An 8,586-nucleotide genomic window follows, 5' to 3' on the forward strand; every position below is an offset into this window, starting at 1 on the left:
TGCTTAGGCTGGTGCTAAATGCATTGTCTCAGGCTCCCAAGCAGCTGCGCAGAAAATTTTACTAACAGATGAATGGGATAGAAGAGAAAGGGGCACTCCGTGATCATGTCATTATGTGTAAAACTTCCTGTGACCAAGAACTCATCTAGTGATTCTCATCTATATTTGACCTTGCTCATAAATCAATGGATTTTACATGTTAGAAACAGAAATAAGATCATAAATGTCTTAAATTAATGCACTGGTGACAGTTCCATACAGGTTTTCAAAGAAACTTCCCATGAAAACATCCCTAGACATATATAATGTTATGTGATTCTCCCAGGAACGCTGTGAGGGAGATAACATGTCATATTATTACAGATAAGGTAACTGAGACTCAAAGAGGTTGTCTTTTGACAAAAGCTACAAAACTAAAAAAAGGCAGAGTCTCAATATAAATTCTATGTGTTCTGACTTTAAAGTCATGTTCTATTCTCTGGGTCATGTAGCCCCCAAAGCAGATCTCAGCTGAGCTTGGTAATATCAGCAGTGCACAATGGACTGACTTCAGACATGAAAAATACAGAGTGTAGTACTCTCTGTATTTTTTAGCAGAGAAACTCTACACGGAACCAAATAACCTTATAGGAGAAAAATAAAGAGTAATGTTTATGTATAGTTACACTATATATAAACATATATAAATATATGTTAAATATAGTTACACTATTTTTTAGTGTTTTACATATTGTTACATATGTAAAATGTTTACATATATAGTGTTTTACATATTGGAACCTTTGTATTTACCATTATCTTTGACCTTCATAACAATTTTAGCTTATTAGCTCTATTTCATGTATTGAGAAACTGACTTAGAGAGATTCTGAAACCTAAAAAATTTCTCACAGTAAGTACAATTGTCCTTAAATATCCACAGAGGATTGGTGTCAAGACCCCTCACAGATACCAAAATCAATGGATGCTCAAATCCCTATTTAAAAAAAAAAAAAAAAAGTTAACACCTGTAATTCCAGCACTTTGGGAGGCTGAGGTGGGCAGATCCTTAGAGCTCAGGAGTTTGAGACCAGCCTGAGCAAAACCTGTCTCTACAAAAAATATAAAAATTAACCAGGCATAGTGTCATGCACCTGTAGCGCCAGCTATTAGGGAGGCTGAGCTGGGAGGTTTGGTTGAGCCTGAGATTTCGAGGCTGCAGTGAGCTGTGATCATGCCATTGACCTCAGTCTGGGTAACGGAGCAAGACCCTGTCTAAAAAAAGAAAAAAAATTAGTATTTTCATATAACCTATGTGAATCCTCTTGTATTCTTTAAATCATCTCTAGATTATTTACAATACCCAATACAATGTAAATGCTATGTATATTTGTATTTGTCTCTTTATTTTGCTGTATTTTTAATTGTCTTTTTTTTCTTAATATTTTTTGCCTGCGTCTTGTTGAATCCATGGATACAAAACCCATGGATCCAGACGGCTGACTGTACTGAACTGGGAGTTGAACATGAATCGTTCCCTTCAGGGTTTGCTTCACTATCCATTACAATACACTACCTTTATAAGCTATTGATGGTTTCTGCTCTTCTGCTTTGTCAGAAATTTTTGCCCTGGTTAAACAGCATCATTCCCTTCTATTTTAGACTCAATCCCTTTAAACAATAATTAGGAATTGACAAACATCTCTAAAAAGGATAAAAAACCAATGATTCACTCTTGTGCCCATTACAGTAAGCAGTCGAAGGGGGTCAGAATATGCCACCCCAAAATATTCCACTTTGGCATAAGAATTATTTTGAGTTGAGTTCCGGAAGAGTTCTCTGCACTCCCTTTAACTGCCTAAACGTAGAACATACATTTCCCTTTGTGAAAGAATCCTCCTCTTTCGCTTTGTCAGGCATAGAAGAGCATTAATCACTGAGAAAGAATTTACACTAAGGGATATTTACATCAACAGACCTTACTAGAATAACCCTTATCTTCCCTCATAAAGCTTCCTAGTCAGTTCTCCAGGATTTCTTGACCCCTGAAGCCCAAACACCTTATCCTTTGTTAAAATGATGTATGTCCCCAAGTCAAACCACTTTGAGTTTTCCTTATTTTCTGTGAATTCCCATGCATGTAAAACATTAATTAAACTCTATGCTTTTTTCCTCCTGCTAATCTGTCTTTTGTTAGTTTAATTCACAAGCCCCTAGTTACTTAACCTATGAGAGTAGCAGAAAAGATCCCCCCATCACAATAATATGTATAATTTTTTAATTTAAAAAATTTTAAAAGTCTCCACATATTATTCAGTGACCTGCCCCTGACAGTTTCAAATTCAACCAATCCTAATGTGTTAATTCATGTTAGGTATTTTCTTCTCATACATTGATATGAAACTATTTCTGAAACAAATGAAGCACTAAAACATAATTGGAAAGGCAAGCAGTATGGGAACACTGGATAAATTGAAGTGCAAGGCAGAGAATAATGAAGGATGATACCTATAAAGAGGCTTCCTATCTTATGATTTTCTCTATAGTTGACTGTGTTCATAAATCAATTGATCATACATGTTAGAAACATAAATTATATCATAATATCTGAAATTAATGCACTGACGACACTTCCATAGAGGTTTTCAAGGAAAATACTAATGTATTTGAAGCTGTTTTTTAACATCTGAGTTGGCATCAAGTACAAAACATCTCCTCCCACCCATCCTTTGGTGCCCTACTAAGTGACAGAATTCTGATAGGGGCAGCGCCCAGCTGACTCCCTGTAGCAAATATGATACTTTTGTTTTTATGAAGCCATCTGCAGAGAAATAAATCATCATAAAGTTGACTGAGTGTGTCCTATGTTCATCTGCTTGAACAAGTTCAATGTAATTGACTGACAATAATAAAAGGGGATTAGAGAAAAAAAGTCCTCAGTATTATCAAGTGAGTGTCACCCAACCCCTGACTTCTGAAAGATGGTCAGGATACAGATGGGCTGAAAGAAAGAAGAAGCTATCCAAGGAGAGCAAAGACAGACAGGACATAAGGAGTGTGACAGCATGGCATCTGTGTCTGTGCTGGGAGAGTCGGCATGCAGTGGAAGAAATGGGAGGAGAGTTATTGTGCATAGTTAAAAGGTTGGTCTGATTGAAATAGATAGTTCATGTTGTTAACTAATAAGGGATAATTTAAAGCTGTACAGTTCACTGAAATTATTGAATGCTATAATTTGGCTTTATTTTTCTATCACATTTGACATCTCAGCACACTAGCACAGGTAGCACACTGAGGAAGAATTAATTGAGAGCATTCTGCAGAGGTGAGGCTTTAGTGCCTTTTCTTCCTCTGCTTACCAGAATAGGAACTTAATGGAAAATCTGCATCTAGACAGACCAGGGCTCTGTATATAGCAAAATCTTGAGGTCATTTTTGAAGGGATTATATGAATATGTAAAAAACAGTGGAACCCGTATCTGTAATGAGAGTTGAGTACATTAAATGTTTATACACAATGAACTATAACATCTCTGCAGTGAGTTTTTGTTATAACCTTGATTCCTCCCATTGAAGCACTAGTGGAAACCATTGACCAGAGTTTTTCTGATGATCTGATTGGATATGTTGCCTGTGCCTTGCCCTCTTGCTTCATGATCCATATTGATCCTCAGATAGTTCTTAATAATGCTCTAGTTAATTCCTTTAATAGCATTTGATGTTTTATTTCTGCTGTTCATTCCAGCTTGAGTGGCCTGTTAGTGTGTACTTGTCTTCTGAGCAATAGATTTTTGAAATGACAGACAGAGGATTTTAAACTTCCCTTAGAGGAACTTATAAATATAATCAATGTTAAGTGAAAGGGCCGATAGGGCACTTACACATGCGGATTTTCTACCTGTGAATTATCCCAATCTTAGAAACTTAGATAAGCCTTGTGTTATAAGCAGATACATGCTCAGAGCATAATACTTAATAACTTACTTCCAAAATTTGGTGGATTTCTTTGCAAAATATTTATCAGTATACAATTTCACTCCATGTCTGGACCTAATATTCAGTATGAGATCCTTGAGAGCCCACTTTCAATGCTGATCAAAGCCTTTGTGTTCTCATACCCACCATATGGTGTAGCTATAAAGACGGATAGTAGCAGAAAAAGTAGTGGGCTCCTGTGCAGTGAGTCCAATGGGAATGACAAACAGCATGACAAATAGAAGAAACAATCAGTCAATCAACATTCAAATACCGTGCCCCCTCTAGAGTCCCTGCTAGGAATCAAAGAAAGAAATGACATAGATCTTGCTTAAAAAAATCGATTTGGAGGTCCAACATTTATTTATTCAAATATTTTCAAATATTAATTTCAATATTCCAAAATTTCAATACTTATTAAAAAATTAAAATGTTAAGGGTAAATAATGACATTAAAGGGAGTTAAGTATTAATGTTTTATGGAATCATATAAACACAGGACTAAAACACTTAAAACAATCTTCTTTTTTTTTTTTTTTTTGGTAAGACTTTGTAGCAGGATTTAAGATGGAAAGTTTCAGAAACAAATATGAAAGGTATTGTAAGAAGAGGGAACTAATGTAACAAAAAACGGTGAAAAAAGACTGAATGTGGTATATTATGGAAATATGGAAATAGTGAGATTTCACTTAAGAGAAATCTTCATCAAAACACAGCCTGAAGTAACAGAAGACCATCTGCTCGGCAATAGTAAATGCAGAGATTCACTTAGCATAAGCAAAGGGACAACAATTCAAGGGACAAAAACCAATAGGTGTATAAAATTAAAAGAGCTGGCTAGGTATGGTGGCTCATGCCTGCAATCCCAGCACTTTGGGAGGCTGAGGTGAAAATATTGCTTGAGCCCAGAAATTTGGGACCAGCCTGGGCAACATAGGGAGACTCTGTCTCTACAAAAAATAAAATAAAATAAAATAAAATAAACCAGACATGGTGGCACATGCCTGTGGTACCAGCTACTCAGTGGGAGGCTGATGTGAGAGGATTGCTCGAGTCCTGGAGGCTGAGGCTGAGTGAGCCTTTATGGAACTAGTGCATTCCAGCCTCGACAACAGAGTCCCTGTTTCCAAAAAATACATAAATAAAATTAAAAGAGCTTTAAAATCTTGTTTCTTACTGACAGGCCGTTGACATTTTGCACACAATAGGTGTCCAAATGATACTACAGAATTATTGTCTGGGCAGAATAAAATACATCACTTTAAAAGTCAAATTGAGACTTTTTTTCCCCTTGAATATGTTTTGACTTTGGAGATTTAGAAGGATCAATTTCTGTCAGTGGTAGAGGGCTATACTCTGAATATCGAGTTTAAGATCCATCATTTGCTTGAGCTACATTATAATAGTTTAATTTTTGAAACAACACTGCTGAAATAGTTTTTGGAGCTAGATAATAGATTGTAATACAGACTAGAAGGAATTGCAGTACATTTCTTCAGGGCAGAAAGCAGGTGCAGTTATGTCTCTGCATGTACATCCAATGCTAATGTTTTTTAAATGTAAATTGTTTCTTTTAAGAGAAAGTGTTATATTGAATATTGATGCAAAGGCATTATATGTTTGTGTTTTGTTTTCCTGAGATTTAAAACTCATTCTCCACCTGTAATGAGACTTCGATGAAATATTCCAAAGTGTTTGTAACAAATCTGGCATTTAAGGAAGCAGATTTATATAAGCTATAGCTGGGATTTTTTTCTGTATCTATTTCCAGTTTCTTTATAATATTTTATGCAGGCTTATTATGATTTTATCTATAGGTGCATTTAAGTATGTTTTGAACAGTGGGGGGAAATTAAAACTTGAAATTTAACAAAGAACTTAAAGTGAGCTACTGCAATAATAATGAATTCTTAAATAATGAATTTTAGAAGTCGGATAAAATTCTCCCTAAAAGGATTCATTATATAAAGCAAATAGCTGAACAATGTCAGGTTGTAACATAGTAATCAAGAGAAAGGGCTTCCAGGCCAGGCGCAGCTATCACTTTAAGCCCCAGGCCAGCCAGGCTGCTTCTCACACGATTGCCAGGGAAACAGAGGCTTCAGCTTCTGTGGTCAAGAAGCTGGGTATGTCACGGACCAGTATTTCAGATATGCTTGCCTTCAAGAATTACTTTTCCAGCTTTCCCCCAAGACAAATTGTTCATCTTGATGGAACGGGGACAGAAATCTTGCCGAAGTACAAAGAGTGAAACAAATAACTTTAAGCTGTTGAAGAGCCAGTTGTGAGATCCAGACATAAAGGATGACCAGATCTTGAACTGGCTGTGAGAATTTTGCTGTTCTATCATGTACTTGGCAAAAGACTTTGAGCAGCTCGTCAGTATTACATTGAGATTGGCTTGGTTGAATAGAAATCAAACAGTGGTGGAAGAGTATTTGGCTTCTCTGGATAATCTTGTATCAACAGACTGTCTTCCTTAGCCCAAGTCTCAGCATAATTGCTTCCCACTTGGGGTACCCTCCCTGAATGATCATTAAGAAGAGCCATGTAAGTGTTTCAGATTCTGATGATGGAGGTGATTTTCTTCCTGCAAATTTTGACACGTCATACAACTTTACAAATAATACCAAGATATGTCCCACTGGCACTGTGTTGTCTTTGCCCATACTGGTAGAAACATTTCCATTTGTTCAATTGGAGAGAATATTGGAATGTTACATTCATAACTTACTAAAGATTAGTATATACTTTCCAACTTTGAGGAACGAAATTCTGAAGCTTATTATTGAAAAATCTATTCAAGTTGGATGTGGATGCATTCTGGCAGGATACTGAAGATGCTGAGGAAACAGCAGTCAATCTTGTGGTGGGACAGATTCCATGGAATGATTGTTTAATATAAACAAAGATGAAGAGACTGTTTCTAAGGCTGACTCCAAATGGCTCGTTCTGATAGTGCACCCTGTAGCTGAATGCCTGGACATCCTGCTGTCTTTGCTTTTTCTGTATGTGAAGTATGTCTGCTATGTACAATACATGTTAAGGTTGATAACAAAATAAAGGATTTGTAATATATCAAAAACTGATAAACATATTTGACAAACTCCTGTTGCCCGTCCCTGCCTCCTGTTGCGTACAGTTTTTCATGTTTTACCTCCATAGCTTAAAATTGGGACTCTCAGAAGCATTTTTAGAACATCTCTGGGAAAAACAATGCAGGATCCAAATAATCCTGCCATCATCAGGTGAGCTGCTGGAAATTATATTGGAAGCTCTTTGGCAAGAGCTAAATTCATTCCTCTCATTACAACTATAAAATCATGCCTAGGTCTTTTGGTTAACTGGCCACACAAATACCTTAATAACCAGGATCTGAGAATGAAGGTTTTTTGTGATATTGCTCTCCATCAAACATTTTACTCAGCCTTCCAAGCTATGTTCCACACCTTTGTTTTTAGACGCAAGCAGCTTTTAAGTGTAAACCTGAAAGAAGGTTTGAGATGTCTTCAATGCCTACATTTTTAAGGGATAGTGACTAGTCAGCTAAATCCTCTGAAGATTTGCCTGCCCTCAGTGATTAACTTATTTGCTGCTGTCACAAATAAATATCATCGAGTCTGCTACACTATAGGTGAGAGGAACAATGGCCAGAAATACTGGTGGAGGGGACTCGGTGTGAACATGCACCAACCCATTGGACGGACGCCTTCTTCTCCTTTGATCCTTGTGTGCTTAAGCAGTCAAAGAAAGGCGTTGATTCTATTTATCAGATATGGGAAGACATAAGTGTCGAAGAACTTCAGGAGTTTAAGAAGCCCAGAAAAAGGAGATGGCAGAAGATGAAGACGATCTTTTGAAAGGTGAAGTTCCCCCAAATGATACCATGATTGGGATGATACGGAGCCACTTGATGCGATGTACATTTCCAAAGTCCTTCAAGTAGTGTGGGCTCCCCACCTGTGTTATACCTGCCAGACCAGTTCCTTCTCATCTGGAGGATTTGTGATTGACATGCAGCATTCTTCTCCATCACTCATCATGTTCTTCAGCAACTGTTTCTGCTGTTTGGGCACTGCATTGAACTAGAATGAGCACCTGACTCAGGCATCATACTTTCAAGTTAGACTTGACGGTCTGAACAGACTTTTTATTTTCTTTTTTGATCCCCTTAGAGACAAAATTAGAAGACTGAATATCATGTGCAATATTTTACGGTGGGGTTGATGATAAATGTTAAAGACTTTGCTTGTTTGTTTGAGAAGTACTTTTCTTGGCTGGGCGTGGTGGTGGCTCATGCCTGTAATCCCAGCACTTTGGGAGTCCGAGGCAGGAGGATCATGATGTCAGGAGATCAAGACCATCCTGGCTACCATGGTGAAACCCCATCTCTAGTAAAATACAAAAAATTAGCAGGGTGTGGTGGCGTGCACCTGTAGTCCCAGCTATTCGGGAGGCTGAGGCAGGAGAATGGCGTGGACCCAGGAGGCAGAGGTTGCAGTGAGCTGAGATCACGTCACTGTACTCTAGCCTGGGCAACAGAGCAAGAGTCTGTCTCAAAAAAAAAAAAAGAAAAAAAGAGAGAAAGAAAGAAGGAAAGAAAGAAAAGAAAGAAAAGGAAGGAAGGAAGGA

The 8,586-nt window shown here is 37.4% G+C and overlaps 1 pseudogene; it reads left to right on the forward strand.

Annotated features, from left to right (window-relative positions):
* Positions 1–4,019: 4,019 nt before the first annotated feature.
* On the forward strand, positions 4,020–7,967 carry LOC108539964 (RNA polymerase I-specific transcription initiation factor RRN3-like; annotated as a pseudogene).
* Positions 7,968–8,586: the final 619 nt, after the last annotated feature.

Source organism: Rhinopithecus bieti, unplaced genomic scaffold, assembly GCF_001698545.2.
Source record: "Rhinopithecus bieti isolate Rb0 unplaced genomic scaffold, ASM169854v2 scaffold_17743, whole genome shotgun sequence".
Lineage (NCBI taxonomy): Eukaryota > Metazoa > Chordata > Mammalia > Primates > Cercopithecidae > Rhinopithecus > Rhinopithecus bieti.